Source organism: Ostrinia nubilalis, chromosome 9 (assembly GCF_963855985.1).
Source record: "Ostrinia nubilalis chromosome 9, ilOstNubi1.1, whole genome shotgun sequence".
Taxonomy (NCBI): domain Eukaryota; kingdom Metazoa; phylum Arthropoda; class Insecta; order Lepidoptera; family Crambidae; genus Ostrinia; species Ostrinia nubilalis.
The window spans coordinates 13,112,967-13,131,562 of NC_087096.1; the positions used below are offsets into that span (position 1 = coordinate 13,112,967).

Here is an 18,596-nt window from a genome sequence, read left to right on the forward strand (position 1 = left end):
CTATTCAAATAGACTTTATCCATACAAAACTAAATCCATGAAAGGACGAAAGCTTACACTAACAATTTCAAAGGAATAAGCCTTTTTATTTCCTGAAAAATCTCCTTCAAGGCCGCAGACTACAACTGATCCGAATTCACGTGGACATGACTTATTTTGTCCCGTCTCTTGGGTCAACGAGTTTGGCACATGAATATTTTTAGATATCGTGTAAAAAGTTGATACTAAGGGTGTTGTGTTCTCTCTCTCTTTCTCCTTTCATCTCTTTCTAACTGAGACCTTCAATAGGAATATTGGGTACATAGTCTACGTATTAAAAACGAGCTGTTTACCAAATCCAGTAATTTCTTGAATGAAACGTCTAATTGTGTAGAAATGTCATTGAAAAGTTCATCATAATATTAAAGTATGATAAAGGAGATGACACCATAGGTACACCTGTCATATTATATTGTATGGTACTTACTACATATTTGTATGATATTACGGAGTTAAACCACTATTTTCTCGCGTGACAGATAAACTGACAAGAAAGTGATCCTTAAGGGTTTTCTTTTCCTTAAAAGTACGAAACCCTTAAAAGTGTCACCGATATGATTGTAGAGAAACCTTCGAAGGCAAAAATAAATCAAACGAAAATTTCTCGGCTCGAATAACAAAGGAAATTGATTAAAAACCGTTCAGGTATAAACAATCACTCTTAACTCACGGCGCGATTTTCACCCGCGCTCGCGGCGGTTGTGGAATTGCGGTTTTATTTCAAAACTTACGGGAGCGGTTATTTGCGCGGACTGCGCGGTTATTCAGAACTCACGTGCTAAGTCACTGGTACAAAATGGTCGCCCGCTGATCGGGACCCGATTACAACCGCGCCCGCTGCGGGCGAAAACCGCGTCGTGAGTTATGCATTAGTTTTTACATGCTAGCGGCTTAGCGGCTATCTGCATTCTACAGAAGCTGCGGGCCCGTAACCGCCACGGGCGCGGGTGAAAATCGCGCCATGAGTTCTTAGAGTAGGCGCACACCGTTGATTTTTAGTTGGCCGATAGTTGTGCCCGATTTCAAATTGTATGAAGAATCGGCTAAATTGAATCTTCGTAGTGTGCGCACTCCCATACATGCCCATACTGATCAACTGCCCGACTAAACTATCGGCCGACGAAAAATCAACGGTGTGCGCCTACTCTTAGCCTTAAGGTCTGCAGTCTTTGACTTGTACAGATACCCAAGATAATGGTCTATAGAACAAAGTAGGATGAAAATAATAATCAAAATCTGCATTTCACTTGTCACTGGCCAGTCTCCGAACATTTCCCCGCCAGCCATTCCTATTTTTCTTTTCGCGCTGTTCGAAAAGAGTTCTAAATTCAAATACCCTTTTAAAATTCCCAACTAGTTTTAAAAAGCTATTGGCGTCATCTCATATTCTGCGACCGTCTGATATCCGAGCTGCCAATACCAGCGGCAATCGAACTCGTTGACACAGTTTTTCACATCTATTATTAAAAAGCTTGAGAAATGAAATTTATTGGCTGCCAGTATTTTCATAAGATGTTAAAATAACGATACAACGTTATTTAGATGCACTCGGTCCAGACAAGATGGACGGTGTGTAAATAAGTTGTGTTTATTAGTTGTTTTATGGGACATTTATTCAAAGGTGTTGATGGATATATGGCCCAGTTTCTTCCGTCGGATCATTGTGGAATTTAATTTTATGGTTTACTTGTCGCTTATTGAGAGATCTTTCCGAAATTCTGCTTCAAACGATATATTTACGTAGGGGAGAGGAAGGCAAAGCGGATCACTTAACAAAAAACAACTATAGGTAAAAAAGAAACTATTCGGTTTTATTAAACTTCTTCAAAGTAATATTAATCAACATTCTTTACTCTACATTAGGTACGAATCAGACTTTGATAAAATCACAGACAATGAAGATATTAGTTGATTTCCAATACCTTCAATATGTCCATTTTACCTTCATGTGTGTGAGGCAAAACGGACCATCCGTTTTGCCTTTTTGGTATTTACAAGGAAATTGAATAATTTTGAGGTTATAAATTGAGATACAGTATGCTTACTTCGTTATTATATTAGTTAAAACATGTGGTTATCATCAGAGCACCTTATTACAAACCTAATCAAACTGTAGGCTAATTGAAAAATGCCATTTTTACATCAAAATCTAAAAAAATAACTTATCTTGCTAAATCGGTGCACGTGCGGCCGGTGGAACTGAGTACACTGACCTAAAGCGGCAACATGGCTTCCAATATTTTGACGTAACAATCAGATAGATGGCTTTATATGTTTCATAATAATCAAGGTGGACCGTTTTGCCCACAGGGTCCGTTTTGCCTTCCTTTCCCCTATTAAAGTTATTAAAAACTTGTGTTAAAATAAAAGAAACAGAAGAGAAAAAAATCTTTTGCCTTTACTAACGATTTACAAAAGTTGCCACAGTAATGCCGTGATGACGATCGTGTTACACACAATGATAACTTCAATTTGTCAAGTTAAACCTTCAAACCCAAAGATCAGAGTAGAAAAATGCTTTTATTATTTTACAGCTTGTTTTCAGCGTATACACGGGTTGTTTTTTGCGAAAACAAGTGACAGGTATAAGACATGTGTTTGTTAGAAAAACAAGACTGTAAAACAAGTCGCAAATGTCACGTAGGTATATTAACTTATGAACGTTGCATAAAAGGTGATAGGTTACTTAAATTAAAGGTTTTAAAAGTTTCATGTGTTCAAAAGTAAGTAGGTATTGTTTTGTAATGATAATCTGTATGTTACTTCATCATCATCATTTCAGCCATAGGACGTCCACTGCTGAACATAGGCCTGCCCCAATGCTTTCCATGTTGATCGATTGGTAGCGGCCTGCGTCCAGCGCTTCCCTGCTACCTTTACGATGTCGTCGGTCCACCTTGTAGGTGGACGTCCCACGCTGCGTTTTCCGTATGCGTTTTCTGTATGTTACTTACTTAATTGTTATTATTAGGGTAACATTGAAAACGTTTAAGTTAGTGATAGAGCTCGTGAAGCACTCTTTGGTTCAGTGACTAGTTTTTCGATATATTGTATAGTTTAGAAATAATCGAGTGAAGTCATTTCGGTATCGTTTCCACCCTGTATTAAGTAACCATATTATCAGTAAGCAAAGCAAAGGAAACCTGCCATCATACCTACAGCTTCCATAGTCTACAGGCGTCGAAGATCGTTATTCATGTACTCAGGTACTAAAATCAAATTAACTGTCGATATAAAACCCTCAGAAGGAAAGCCTTTCATACCTTCGGCTTGAGCCCTAAAATTCCCGGTATTTATTTGAGTAATGACCTGACACGTTATTAATCTTGAATTCTTCAGGTCGACGTAAGAAAATTTGAGGAACTGGTCGTCCATTTTACTTTGACCCGTCGTCTCGAGGGCCTCGTTAAGACTTTGTAAGAACCTGTGTTGGGCCCATTAAAAGTCAGGGTTCATCTTAAATTGGCCTGTTATCGTCATTCGCTGGCGTTTTGATGTAAGGTCTTATATTCGTGGTAATTATTGACTCTTTGTTAGGTTACGAATAACATATTTGTATTTATTATTTATGTTAACTAGGTAGCTTCTGTGTGTGGCTACGTCCGCATATGTTTCACTTTGTCGGGAATTTATTTTACAGTTTCATCAACTTTTTACACTTCCTTTTAACAATCTAGCAGTGAAAGACTCAGCTAATATGAGACAAGCCAGAACAAAGTAATAGGTAGACAAAAAAGTTTGTGTATTAAGTAAAAGTAGGTGTTACAGTAGGTATAAACTTAATTTTTAGATGTAGTAAAAATCCATTATACATTACAGACAGACACTCCATACACAATAATATGTCTAGTAGAATTCTTTTTCTTCTTTTCAGTCCAAATAATCAGATTAATATTGAAGTAGGTAAGTAATTTACCTAAAGTGCCCCTAAAGCCCCCCTAAAGTGCTGTATTAATAATTAATAAAATAAATAGTAATTCTTTCTTTCATAAAACATTACATTGCAGTAGGCACATAATAAGTTGCTTTCGGTCGGTCTGGTCGTTATGGAACTCCTTGGGGAAGGCCTTAGTCCAGAAGCCGTCATTTGACTGAAACGAACGAACTAAGTTAAACTACTGCAAATAAATTTAAAAATCGAACAGTTCCCATCGATCCAGTCAGGATCCATTAGTCCAGCAATAACAGAACGTTCTGATTTAACTTGATTACGAAAAAAGGAAACTGCCAATCTCTTTCCATTTGGAATTCGCTCTTAAACAAATTGATTCAATTCCGAAGCCTGGGACAAGAATGCTTAGCTATAATGAACTTTACAGCCTTGTGTTAAGGTTTATGAAAAAATTAAGATGTAGAAAACTCGGTGTGATTAAAATACTGTATAACTTCTGTGTGCTTATTCGTTTCGGCGAAATTTTGACATGATTGGATCAGGAACGGTTTGGTTTTTATTTCACTTTTAATTAATATTGTCAATTTTAATGATTGAATAAGTAATTACGTTTATATTTTTATTCGGTTTCATGAAGATATAGATTCGCTGATGGAAAAGTAATTATTTGTAGCTTCTTTTTTTCGGTATCTACTTATGTCTTTTATAGCGTGTTTTGTGATCAAAACGTTAGTATGTGTAGTTTAAATGTCTCATTTAAAACTTAAACCTGATAAATAATATAACAGGTGAGAAGCAAGCCAAGAACTTCCTCGTCCCCCGTAACTGCCAAAAATTTTTGATTTTTTTTTAAAATTCAATAGTACAAATACGTACAATTTATAATACTAGAACCATTTAAGATATTTCAAAACAATTCAAATTACAAAGGGTAAAACAGTTTTTCTATAAAAAAGAAAACACTTTGTAGTTAGCTGCAACTAAAAAAAAAGGTCAACAATCAAAGCAGATCCGATGTAAACAAGAACTTTAACTGCTTTAACTCTTAAAATATTTAAATAATGCAAAATGGCGTAGGGGAAGCCCGGGCAAGAAGCATAATGTGGGTAAGAAGAATAATCGATTTTACTAAAAACCTACAACACATGGCGCTACTGGACGTTTTCGGGTCTGTAAAACAGCAACACAGCCACGCCATGATAGTTCCACCAAAACAATACGTGCGTGAACTTTTTGTCAATTCGAAATCAAAAGTTTTTGGCTGTTTTCTTACGATTTTTGGCAAGGTATGTGTGTTAATTTCTTGTATTACGTATTAAGTGTTGACTTATAGACTCTGTTTAGTGGATTGCATGTTAAATTAAGTTTAATTTGTGTGTGTTGCTTTTTTTCACCGGTAGAAATTTAACGGGTGGGTACACAACTTTTAAATATTGGTGCTTTGGGCAAGACGGATATGGGCAAAACGGATAGGTAAAGACAGCCATAACTGAATAGCAGGCCCTAACAAAACCACACATCTGAAAACAAGAACTTCCAAACAAGACTTGTCAAGAGGAAAAATGACCAAAAACAAAAATCAGATGGAGAAAACAAAATATTTATGTTGTGTGCTCAGAAGAATACACTGAACCACCTACCGAGGATTGGTTAGAGTGCAATCAATGCAAGAAGTGGGCACACGAGGATTGTACCTTATATTCAGGCATAGGCAGTTATTATTGTGATGATTGCAATGATTAAAGCAGTTATTACTGTACATATCCGTCTTGCCCAGGGGGGTCGGGCAAAATGGATAATTGGAGCTTTTTTTTAACGACATTTTTATTGTAGAATTTGTTTAAGTTTCTTAGTTTATTCTTTACAATTCCAAAGATGATTACCTAAGATACAAATTATTAATTAATAGACTGTTGTTAATTGCATATTTATGTGGTTTTTTTGCCACTTTTCTTAAGTTATTCGTGCTGCCCGGGCTTCCCCTAATTCCGTTTTCCTTTATACCAGGAGATATTTTCAAGTTGGCAACATCGTCCCGGGGGAAAGTTACCTGAAGTTTATGTTTTCTAATGATCGTAAATGTTTATGTGTGTGGAAAAGTTATTTAATTTCGGATACGCGAGGGAAATATTAAGTATACCTATTAGTGTCCTTTGAGAATCATTAGAACGTGTAGTCAAAGACATCAGAAAAGAAGTTACTTTAGGAATATATAAAATAATCCCATGTGAAGGATCGTGCTGCTAAATACAGATTTTTTGCAATTTGTAACCGTTTTTAAATAATAAGAGCAATAAACAAAATCGAATCGAAAACTTATTTTTAAACACTATTACTTAAATTCAAATGGTTTATTTCTTAAAATATGGTATTTCTTGAAATGTGAAATATGGTTATATTTTAGTTTTACTTTTTAATATTAACTTGCTTGAGCCAACGTTCACCAATTGATGCGAGAGTTCGTTTCATCGTAAACTTTATTTTTCGGAAATATTTAACTGCATTAGAATAAGAAATAATGTGCAAGTACATCATAATGTGACCTTTCATGTTTAGACTAGATAAAGGGAGGGCAGTGACGTAGATGCCTTTAATGTTTTAGTTCACGTGACAAGGGATGTCTGTATCGGATAGTAACAGAGCTGTCCACCAAATGCTAAGAAGTAGGTATACCTCCAATGTGAGTGAACTTACTGAAGATAAAAAAAGTTGGCATTCAGTAGAAATGCTGTGGAATTAAATATTTCTGACAATAATTCTGATATTGTGTTACGCGTTTTTTTAATCGTTTAGTTTAACATGATTTTAAATTTGCAACTTTCTGTCATAGATTTTGGTTTGTCAGATCTCAGATAAAGTCACTGGTTGTTGAAAGCATTTTTCGTACTCGCTGACCTTTATAAAAAAAAAACTGCGACATCTATTCATATTATTTGTGATCTCAGTCAACCATATTTTCTAGCACATTTCATCTGAGGTTCTTGCAAAGGGAAAACTCCGATAACAATGGCAACTACAATAGCAGTGATAAATGTATTCCGATTACTCATTCTCGCCTTTGGTACAGGCACAAAAACCTGTTTATTTAAATTAAACCGTCCAAGCTGTAAAGAACCATCGTTAGATAACTGGGTCAGGATCCAAGCTTTGTTTTTATTCCTTTTCTTACTGGAGTTAGAGTGGATTATCTAAACTTACTTACTTACTAATATTATAAAGCTGAAGAGTTTGTTTGAACGCATAAATTTCAGGAACTACAGGTCCGTTTTGAAAAAAATCTTTTGTGTTGGGTAGCCTATTTATTATCGAGGAAGGCTTTAGGCTATATAACATCACCCTACTACAGCCAATAAGGGCGGAGGAGTAAAAAAAATGTTGCATAACGGGAAATATTATTCAAACTACATATTTTCACGCGTACGAAGTTGCGGCCATAGTGTAGGTAGTTCATAAGTTACGTAAATTTACATGAATCGCAATATAGACTCTACTATAGGTTCTTCTATTTCAAGGAGTCGACTTTCGAGAGGTCTCAGTCCTCAACTTCGAGGGATCGACTAAAGAGGACTGGGAGGACACTTCTACATAATGTCTTTTTCAGTGCCTCGTGTGTCGATGTCGTAAAAAAGATTTGGACAGCACACTGATGTGCTGTCCTCTGTATATTTTCTGCCACAGGCAGATAAAGTAATTTTATTTATTGTTAAGAAGCTAATAATGTTCATTGTTCATAATTGTATTTGCTTTTGTTTCAGGTGGCGTCGTTAGTTTGTGTGGTACGTATATGATTGTTTGTCAACTAGGTAATTACATACAAACAGAATGCCCTGGAGAATTGACAGAATTGTCAAGTTCACACTCGGAGAGAACTACAGTTTACGTTAGTCACAAAGGGTGACACTTAAGGCTACTGTTACACTAAATAAAATCTAACAATCCTGAATCCAAGGTAAATCATTTTGACAATTTTAAGGACTATTTTTTGATAGCTTTTATCTGCAGAACAAGTTTGGCTTGGTCAAACAAGTTGGCAAGTTGGTCAAGCAATTAATATAATTATAAGCAAATAAAGAATTTGAATTTGAATTTGAAGCTGTAGAGATCCTGGCTACACAAGAGTTGCAGCGGTGGGAACGAGAGGTGGGAATAGTCCCGTAAGCCTTTGGATTCAAGATCATAAAATCAGCCGTGTGGTCAGCTACAAACAGACTTTAGCTTCGCAAAAAATTGGGTACCTGTCTACTTTCGAACATACTTATTTCTTAGGAACTTAGCAATGTTGTCCTCAGAGTTTGGTTAAATTCTACAGCACAACAAGACACTTTTAATATTTAAACGATTATAAAATATGTTATATAGTTATAATAAGAGCGAGATTGCAATAAAAGAATAGCTGATGTGCTGTCCTCTGTATATTTTCTGCCACAGGCAGATAAAGTAATTTTATTTATTGTTAAGAAGCTAATAATGTTCATTGTTCATAATTGTATTTGCTTTTGTTTCAGGTGGCGTCGTTAGTTTGTGTGGTACGTATATGATTGTTTGTCAACTAGGTAATTACATACAAACAGAATGCCCTGGAGAATTGACAGAATTGTCAAGTTCACACTCGGAGAGAACTACAGTTTACGTTAGTCACAAAGGGTGACACTTAAGGCTACTGTTACACTAAATAAAATCTAACAATCCTGAATCCAAGGTAAATCATTTTGACAATTTTAAGGACTATTTTTTGATAGCTTTTATCTGCAGAACAAGTTTGGCTTATTGTCAGTTGTCAGTTCCTGTATGGAAAATCCTTAATATTATGTAAGTAATCATTCATGAAGTGGGCTGCGTTTACTTTAACATGACCGCTGACTGTTGTGATTGCGATACGGTGTTGATCCGTTTCCAAGTTTTAAGTCTGCTATGACCTTTACTTGACAAAATGGTCCGCCATCGTAGTTGGTGTCAATCGAATTAGAAACTTCCAAGTTAGTTATGCTAATAAGACAGACGGCAATTTGACGTGAATTCTACAGTTGAATTGCTGTTCAGTTTAGTTTATAAACTATTGAGAATGTCACCATCTCTACGTGGAATTATCTTTGAGGAGGTTGTAGGTACCACTGGTTAATTATTTATTTTGTAACATCAATCAACAACGACTCTCCTTTATTCTAAGACACTATAAATGAATCATGAATATCATGATACAAAAATTGACTTCCACGAAACTATATAAATAAATATCTTTGGACAATTTCACACAACGCTATCTAGCCACAAAGTAAGCAATTAATATCTTTGAAAGAGGCTTATATAATTTCATTGTCTAGCGGTGCTCCTTCTTAGCACTAGCAAGGCACTAGCCCACATTACATAGGGTGTGTTAGTGTTACACGTGCAAAAACGCGTTTTATAAGCTTTTAACTGACTTTAAATTTAATTTTTCAACTTACATGGGCACCCTCGCTAATCAGTCGACCACTTGGGGTCCTAGAGAACAGTTTGGTCATTTCCAATGTTGGGTACCTGCAGCACTCCATGTTTCCTAAGCAAAGTAAAGTTAAAACAGGCTTGTTTTCCACCTCCAATTAAATCAGCCAGTGTAACTCCAGCCTTATTCTACCTAGAATTGGATCAGCAGTGTAACCCCAGCCTTGTATAGTTAAGAGGTTTGTTTACACTCCTCACAGTCCTCTTGGCCTCACCCAATCAGTTCTAACGGCAAACATTTGCCTTTGCTGAACTCAGATAAACTTGTTTCTTCCTACTTCCTTCCCCCGATACAGAACAAAAGGGGATGGTCTTACACATACTGTTGTGTAGGAAATGCCTGAAATCCAAATAAAGGTTGTTTATTTCTGCAGTTGTTAGGTTCGCCTAGTTATCCAAAATAAGGCTTTAAGCTTATTACTATTATTATTATATTAATTAATTACTTACTGACTTAATGGGAATTTTTCATCGAACGTAAATATAATACCTAAGTAGATGAATCTTAAATTAAACCTCATGATTACAGCATAAAGTTCAAAAATCTAATGAAGAGTATGATGATAATGTGTTATTGGTGTGTCCATTTAAAAGTTAATTCTAAAGAAACTTTTTGATTTACATTCTTCAATCTCGGTTAAAGGGCTCCTAAACCTAGTTCGAGAACTGATCATACAAGATTGAAGCGTGCTGCTATAACCAATTTAGAACATTCTATGTCCTAAGCACCATTTTTATGGGCTAATATGGATTTATGTCCTATTAACCCAGTAACTTTGTAACAACTAAAGTTACGGGATCGGTCGACCCCATCCGCTCGGAAAGTTGAAATCAGTTTTAGTGTAAAGTTTCGTAGTAAAGATACCTCGGAAATTCCTGGATTGCTCAAATGGAAATCCTATGTTTGTTTACGTTTAATCCAAGCCAATAAATATTAAACTTGAATATTTGACTTTGCGATCACATCTATCTTTTCATATGAATGTATTAAGTACGAGTAACTATGGGCATTGAGAATTCACCCTCAATAAGCTTTTTTGGTTTGTAAGATAATAGCTTTGATCTTTTGTCCTGTAGGTAAGTAGGTAACTAAGTTTTAGATCTTTTGTCATTTGGTAAGTAGGTACTACGCATGTGCCTACAGAAGTCTTATTTGCAGATAGCGACATATTATTGCGTCTTTGAAATTGTCCATAAAATTGCTCATTATGACTCTTCCACCACTAGATACAGTATTGCGTGACACAAAGGAATGAATATTTATAACATTGAATTATCAAACAATCTGTTCAGATGGGGATTCTCAGATGGTTTCAACTTGGAGTGCAAGTGTGGTTGTGTTCCCCGATCAATGAAGCACACGATGTCGTGCTCTGCGTGCCCAAACAATTGCACGCAGGAAGATTTAATGAATGCTACTGACAACGCCACTCTTGTAGCAGAGTTTTGGACTGACATTGTATTTTTATCGACACGACAAGAAGAAGAACTCTTTATTGCGAAACTATAAGCATTTTCGGGTTCCCCGGTCCCTGCTCAATCATATTTTCTATCGTTCTACAGACTACGCATTGAAAGACTCAAGATACGATTTTATTATGTGCCAAAGTCGCTTCAAAGATAGAAATATCTCAAAAGCTGCCCCTGTCATATACGAGGCGTAATGATTTAAGTGTCTTCGAGGTGGCTCGGGCTTATTGCTTCCGATCAAGAGGGTTAACAATGGAGGCGAAATATGGATAGAAGCGGTTATCCATTTTGAGGAAATCCTTTCCGAATACGACCATAAAGAACGAATAAGCCTAGGCGCAGACCACCGACTTTTAGTTGGCCGATAGTTGGGCCCGATTTCAATTTGAATGCATAATTGGCCGATACAAAATTGGTTTAATGTGCTCAGTTTCATGTATCTCCACATTGATTAACAGCCCGAGTCAACTATCGGCCAACTAAAGGCCGGTGGTCTGCGCCTAGGCTAAGTGTGATAAAAAGCAAATAAAAAAATAAAAAACAGGGCCGCGTCCAGTTTTCGCGCTCTATAAAATACCAGTGATTCCATTCCCAAAATGTTAGCGCATTAGGCACAAACATTTAGACAGAGAAATTTGTTGTTGTTTGTTATGTATTTAGGCATTTTTTAGTTCTTAGACTACTAGATTAGACTTATTTCAAGCCATACCCAAGTTTCACAATTTACTTATCTTAACTTTGAATTTTTATGCTTCTATGCTTGTTCTGTTATCTTGCAACAATTAAATCTCAAGGACCTTTGATATTAATAACGCTTTCTCGGTTATTTTTGGAGTTTCCATTCGAGATATTTCACGCTACCCTCGTGGAAATACGATTTCTCGTTTAAAACGATGTGACAGTTAGACGTTAGAGCCTTAACATTGTTAGCACAGTTCTATTATGTTATACGAGTATTTAAGCTATACTAGCAGTATGAGAGATTAACCAAGGTATTGTAAAGCACTAGTACCCGTATAGAAATTTATATTTCCCTTTACAAGTTGGATTACCAATTAATGTAAAGCACACTACCTAATACTATTAAATTTTTTAGTTTATTTTCAATTTGTTTTCCCTAAAACGAAATTAAAATAATGCATTTTTTTCGTATAAATAATTTATTTCCTCAAATATTGATCAAGTTACGATTTTTCATAACGCAACAATTTATTGTTAAGTTCATTATTGTACGTACGTGTAGAGATCCTACGTTTCACACAAATTAATAGGTTAGCGTATACATACAGGGTGTTGATTTCAATCCTCGCCATATTTATTTAGGTGATCTATTATGACTTATATAAACGCATTATCCACCAAAAAAAAAATTACAAACTAAAGTAGAATTTTTAGCGAATATTTTCCGTGCGACATCAACTGTACTGTGGCTCTTAATACTGCAATACGCTTCAACTGCGGCACCCATCGAGCTACGCGGATCGCTCGCTTATCATGTCTGATAGTCTACTGAAGGAAGCCACGTAAAATAGGTAGTGTAAATAGGTATTTTTGTTTGACTAACTAAAGTTAAAGTTCGTTTTAAATTAGTTTGCTGTTTCCTATGTGTGTGTGTGTGTGTATTGGAGCGTACCTACGCGCTTTCCGCCACTACCTACCGCAATCGCGGGAGTATTTTGTACACAAAATTACCAGATTATTTACTCCCTACATTAAAAAAAACACATTCCTTTAAGTTTAGAACTAGGTACCTACTCACCGATGCGACTTCAGATGCGTTTCCACGTGCCCTCCCGTAACAGTAAACCATGTTTACGTACTCACGAGCACTGTACGTATGGTTTGGCATCTTCCTAACACTCACTCACTATTATTACACTCACTATCACACTTTCACACACTAAATACTCAAAACCGCACGAGAAAACAATCAAAAATCGCAAATTTGCAATTAGAAAAGTGCATTCGATGAAATACGTCCATCGAATGTCGTCGTGAATCGGTAGTTATCGTTATTCTTCATTTTCAACTAGTTTACGTAATTTTTAACATCAGAAAAGTTTAATTTCGTCAGTTTAGTACAGGAAATCTATCAACGAATGAGAATGTAAAAGCGGCGGGAAAAATACTTTGTTTAATCTTTGTGAACTAAAGATTCGTCCTATCATTAATGCTCTTAAAGCAAGCTTTCAAAACACTCAAATGCAAATGATTTGTAGATCTTTAATTACTAATCGTTATTATTAAAACGATAAGAATATCAATAAATTTTGGTAGTTATTTCGTGTAATGAAATTACATTCATTTAAACTAATCCCGAACATGATGATGAATTATTTTATGTAAGTTATGAAGAATGGAAGTCTAACCTGAACCTAACTAACATTCGTTCAGGGTATTTAAATTAAACGCCGATAGAAATGAAATTACGTTATTACGGTAGTAGGAAGTAATAAGTACTAGAAAACAGTTATCAAGCAGAGAGGAAGAGAAAAGTTGAAGTTACAAGGCAAGAAATAAGAAAATAGCGATTGAGTACTAGGTATTCTAAATACGAGCTAGATTTCGCGGAGCGTGCGCGCGGCCTCTCTGCGTGGAAAGCAAAATCGGACTGATGAACAGAGAAAATCGATGATCCACGATTGAGCGCCGGCCGCCCGATGACGCCCGAAACACGAAGATGGGGAAGTACCTATTCCGTGCGAGCCCGATGTCCGTGCCGCGTGCGAGGCGGTGGTATTATTGTATTCAATTACAAGTCACCGCTCCAAATGAAAGATATGAAATTTTCTTTAAGATATGAAATTTTGTTTAGGTACTGAAATCAATCGAGTTTAAAAACAAAATCTTGTCTTATCTCCTATCGAAAGTGAAGGAACAAGAGTTTGCCAGTGTGTTATTTCTAGGTGTTCAGTTTGCGGTATTAAGTAAGTTAAGTTTTATTTTACTAATTACTATCGTAAAGACGTAAAAGTTATTAAGGTAGAGAGCTGGAAATGTAAGGAATAACGAACCTGTATGAAAGAGCATTATTGTCATCTGTTTACAGTACTTTTGAATGATAAGTAGGTACAAGCTTATCACACACATAAAAGCATGGTTTAATTAAAAAATAATAATAATGTAGGTTCTGTAAAAAAAATTATTTTGCGGAAGGAAGCAAATTCGTGTAAAAGGTTTTTTTTATTAATTAAAGAGTACTTAATTAATTAGTTTTTAGAACAACAAATAAACTCGTAACATGATAAGGTGTAAGTAACTAATTTACTCATTACATTTTTAGGGTAGATTTGGATTAAGCTCTGTCCAGTAGTCGTCTTTGAACTCACAGCTGATTGTGGCTGATAGTTGACTGACTCATGGGCGAGCGCGGGTAGTGGGGCGCGGGACGGGGGGCGCAGCGTTTGCCCGGGTCACCGGGTGAGCGCCGCGCGCCGTTTGCGTTGGGGGACTATTCTGCACTGTAGTGGTCGATTATGGAAATCGTAGATATTTAAAAAATAATAATAAAAAATTTGGAAGTCAGTTTTTTTGCTGATTCGTGATCAGAATAAGCTACTTAATCTACTCCCTAAATATGGCGGGTATTGAAATCAACACCCTGTATAAGTCCTACAACTTACATCAACTTGTTTCAGTAGCACAAAATTCAAACAATTCAAAAATCTTTCCTGCCACGTCCATAAAGCTTTCATTAGAACATTAAATGTAATTCCAGCGGCAGCTAGGCCGTTTATGAATGTAAAGCACCGCTTCCGTACTACCATTAGTACACGGCTATAACTTACCGCAAATTGCCTAGAACGGACCTAGGACACAGTGCAGAGAGGTTTGGAGTGCTTGTTCAATACTAAACTTCGCTTGCAAGATGAAGGATTAACTATAATGTTATCGTTTGGTTGTCTATTACCAACTGAGATTTGCTGGTAATGTAATGTACTATTTATAGTACGTATTATTACTTAAAAGATTAAAAAAGTCAAGTAATGCTCATAGGTGAAAATGCGTTCGAAATTTGAATAATTCAACTACTAATAAAAAAAATTGTGACATTGCAATTTTTGACTCAGGGTACAGTAGATAAAGTATTAGATAGAGAAAATGGATTTACTATATCTTCGTGTATTATGTTTCGGTCGACGACCGGCCTACACATGTAACTTTAAAAATAACCACTTCCTTTGAGGGGCGGTTTTTTTTTATATTATGTCATCTTTATTAGACTATGGTGTTCTAAATTAAGGACATGTTAGAGGAAGCACGTGGGCTGCTGTCACCTCCTGTTTATAGTGTGTTAACATATAATTTTATGATCAGTTAATGTATTTCTTCTTCTTTTATCGTATGGGTGGTTATAACTGAGGTTACATAACTGATATTATGAGCTGCCATAGAAGTCTGGATTATTCAATACAACCTAACGTAGTCGTAATGTAAGTGCATATAACTACATTTGAGGATAGTAATTTCAAATAGCATTTAGGATAAATCATCATGGAATATAGAAATTAACATAGAACACCCAAAATTTTGCCCGACTGCAGAAAAAGGGCAAAGCTTTTAAAAGATGACACAAACGCTACGCCAGCACAATGCCATTGTCTCGGCTGACATCCTATGTCTTCCGCCAGGGTGGTCGTCTCGTTAGACACACCTAGGGAATGCAGAATCGGTTCTGGATTGAGGAACCGGGTTTTTCGGGTCTGGTGGTTATAAGAACCGGGAGCCCCGGTTTTTTCGGTTCTTTCGGTTCCAAAAAAAAAAATATTTTGATTATGATTTTTCTATTAAAATAACACTTCTTTGAATAGACTAGGAATAATCAACAAACATGATTTACAATATTTTTCTATTTTTACTAAATTTTACTCCCAAAAATAAAATAAAACACTTAAAAAATCAAATTCTAAAATCTTCTTAAAAAGTAAAATAATTAGTTTTCAATTGAGGTACAACAGTCAGTCTTTTTCATCCAACTTAACGATATATATTTTTCTCGAAAACAGTAAATTATCAGTTATTTAAAAAATCTACTTCTAAAAAGTTAAACTAAAATCCGATACGCGGCCTCCATTCCAGGACCTTGCTGCCCCATTGGCCGTCAGTTCTGCGTACTGTGTGCCCTGCCCATTGCCACTTCAGCTTGCTAATCCGTCGGGCTATGTCAGCGACTTTAGTTCGTTTACGGATCTCCTCATTTCTGATTCGATCTTGTAAAGAAACGCCGAGCATAGTCCTCTTCATAGCACGCTGTGCAACTTTGAGCTTCTGTAAAGGCCTATAGTGAGAGGCCACGTTTCCGAGCCATAAGTAACTGGTAACACACATTGGTTGTAGACTTTCGTCTTCAGGCACTGAGGTATTTTGGATGAAAAGATGTGGCGTAGTTTCCCGAACGCTGCCCAGCCGAGTTGGATTCGACGATTGACCCCCTTCTTGAAATTGGACCTACCTAGCTGGATCGTTTATCCGAGGTAGACATACTTGTCAACAATCTCGAGGATTGAGCTCCCAACCGAAACTGGGTAGGGCGCAACATGGACATTGGACATAAGCTTTGTTTTGTCCATATTCATCCTCAGGCCTACCTGCTGGGAAACTCGATTAAGGTCTTCGAGCATTGTGCCAAGATCTTACAACGATTCTTCCATGACCACAATTATCGTCGGCAAACCGAAGGTGAGTGATGTACTCGCCATTAATGTTTATACCGAATCCTTTCCATTTCAGGAGTTTAAAAGCGTCTTCCAATGCAGCGGTGAACAGTTTCGGAGATATAACATCTCCCTGCCTAACGCCTCGCTGCAGAGGAATCGCCCTCGTGCTTTTGTACAAGCACTTCAGCACCTCATACCGATAGTCAATACGGCACCGCTGAAGAGACTGTACCTAAGCACTGCCCAAGCCTCGATCAAATCGAAGGCCTTCTCATAGTCCACGAACGCTAAGCATAGTGGCAAGTTATACTCCTCAGTCTTCTGTATAACCTGTCGCAGCGTAAGCGCACACAAAAAATTGTAAGAAAAATGCTTAAAATATTTACCTACATATCTCAAAAAAAAAAAACAAAGTACATTATGTAATCTTTATTAGTAGCTAATCTGATATCTTTAGGTTCTCTAAACGTTCGCAATTTTCTTGTGACGACTCATGCCTAATACTATAACAGATTTTTAGATAACTATGCAAAACCCGAAAGAACCGGGTTTTGAATTTTCTTGACCCGGTTCTTAAGCTGTCGAAAAAACCCGGGTTTTCCCGGTTCTTTCGGTTCCGGGACTACCCGGGTACAAACCCTAGACACACCCATGTCAGACATGACATGTCATTAGTCATGGCGGAATTAAAAATTCTTGAGGCATTCATTATAAAGTTCTATAAATAGTACATATTAAAGAACATAGTGCTATTCATAGAACGTATTGAGTTGGTTTAGAACTTTTATGGCTTAAAAGATGTGGGGTTGTTTTTTTCAACGGGATCTTTGTATTTAATAATATTTTATTTTATAGGCTACTTAAATTACTGATTCGAGAGACGTCTTGTCTTTCAATTATTATCTCTATTAAAAAGAATAGAAGTCGTTTAATATTTTCGAACAAGTTTCTTTTCGTTTGGACTTCAACGAAAATTTAAAAAAAAAGTTACTGTTTTCAACTTTGCACTATAAGCGATGAATTTAACTTATTTTTTTCAGATGGCCACATAGTCTCTTCATAAGACAAAAAGGGAGCTCAGAATAGCAACATTTCTAAGCTAAATAGGCACATATTTAGTCTTAATGAGCTTTTTTCACTCTCTTAATTTTTGTATGTTATTTATATCCTAAACCAAAGATTAAAAGATAAACTAAGGCTAAAAATGGTTTTTACTTCTTTGAAATATGAAGCAATTAAGAGACACAATTACATTACACAATTACACGACACAATTACACGATAATAACCCTAAGCTTAGTCTTAATAATGCCTTTAGTCCTTCGCGACGGTATTCAAGACTATTATAACCTCTCTCATTGTTTATTGACACGCGTCCCCTTATGTTCCAACAGGAATTAAGACTTAATTACCGCTCTGGGTGCTTTAGTTAATATCTAAGTGTCCCGTGTAGACTTGCTACTTAGTTCGTGCTTTATTTATTTAGCTTCTTTTCAAAAGTTTGATAAACTGCAGACCAGGGATTTTATGGATGAAGTTTCGGCTATGAATACGGTTACGGATATTAGAATAATATTATACCGGTTTCGATTACGGATTATCCGAAAGTTTCAGATAATTTCGGTTAGGTACGGATATTAGAATGTTAAAAAGGTAAAATTCAAATAGCAAGATGCTGCGCGACCCACATAGCCACTTTACGTACTATGACGGTACGGTACGGTACCTATGATAAGGTAAAACAGGCGGGTAAATCAGAATGGTGCCAGGGGATGCCAGACAAGTAACAACTATTAAAAATATTAAGATTTAGACTCCGCCTTTATCCGAATCTATCTAAAAACTTTTGAATCGGTTTCGGTTACGGTTACCTACGGATATCCATTACATATTTACATCCCTGCTGCAGACATAAAAATTGACACGAATAAAGGTTTATTAGTGCGTAACAACAAATAAAATGACGTAAAACTAAATGTCCACTAGCCAGAGATTTATTTAGATAGGACACGAAGCCATAAAATAAAAAAAAGTAAAAAAGTAAGTCGTCAAAATTC

General features: G+C 36.3%; 1 long non-coding RNA gene across 1 annotated transcript in view; it reads left to right on the forward strand.

Moving 5' to 3' along the window:
* LOC135075032 (uncharacterized) overlaps positions 1-18,596 on the forward strand; it is a 64,674-nt gene that overhangs the window by 24,557 nt on the left and 21,521 nt on the right. Inside the window, exon 2 of the long non-coding RNA XR_010257946.1 lies at positions 8,437-8,457. This is a non-coding gene — a long non-coding RNA (uncharacterized LOC135075032). The remainder of the gene's footprint in view (positions 1-8,436; positions 8,458-18,596) is intronic.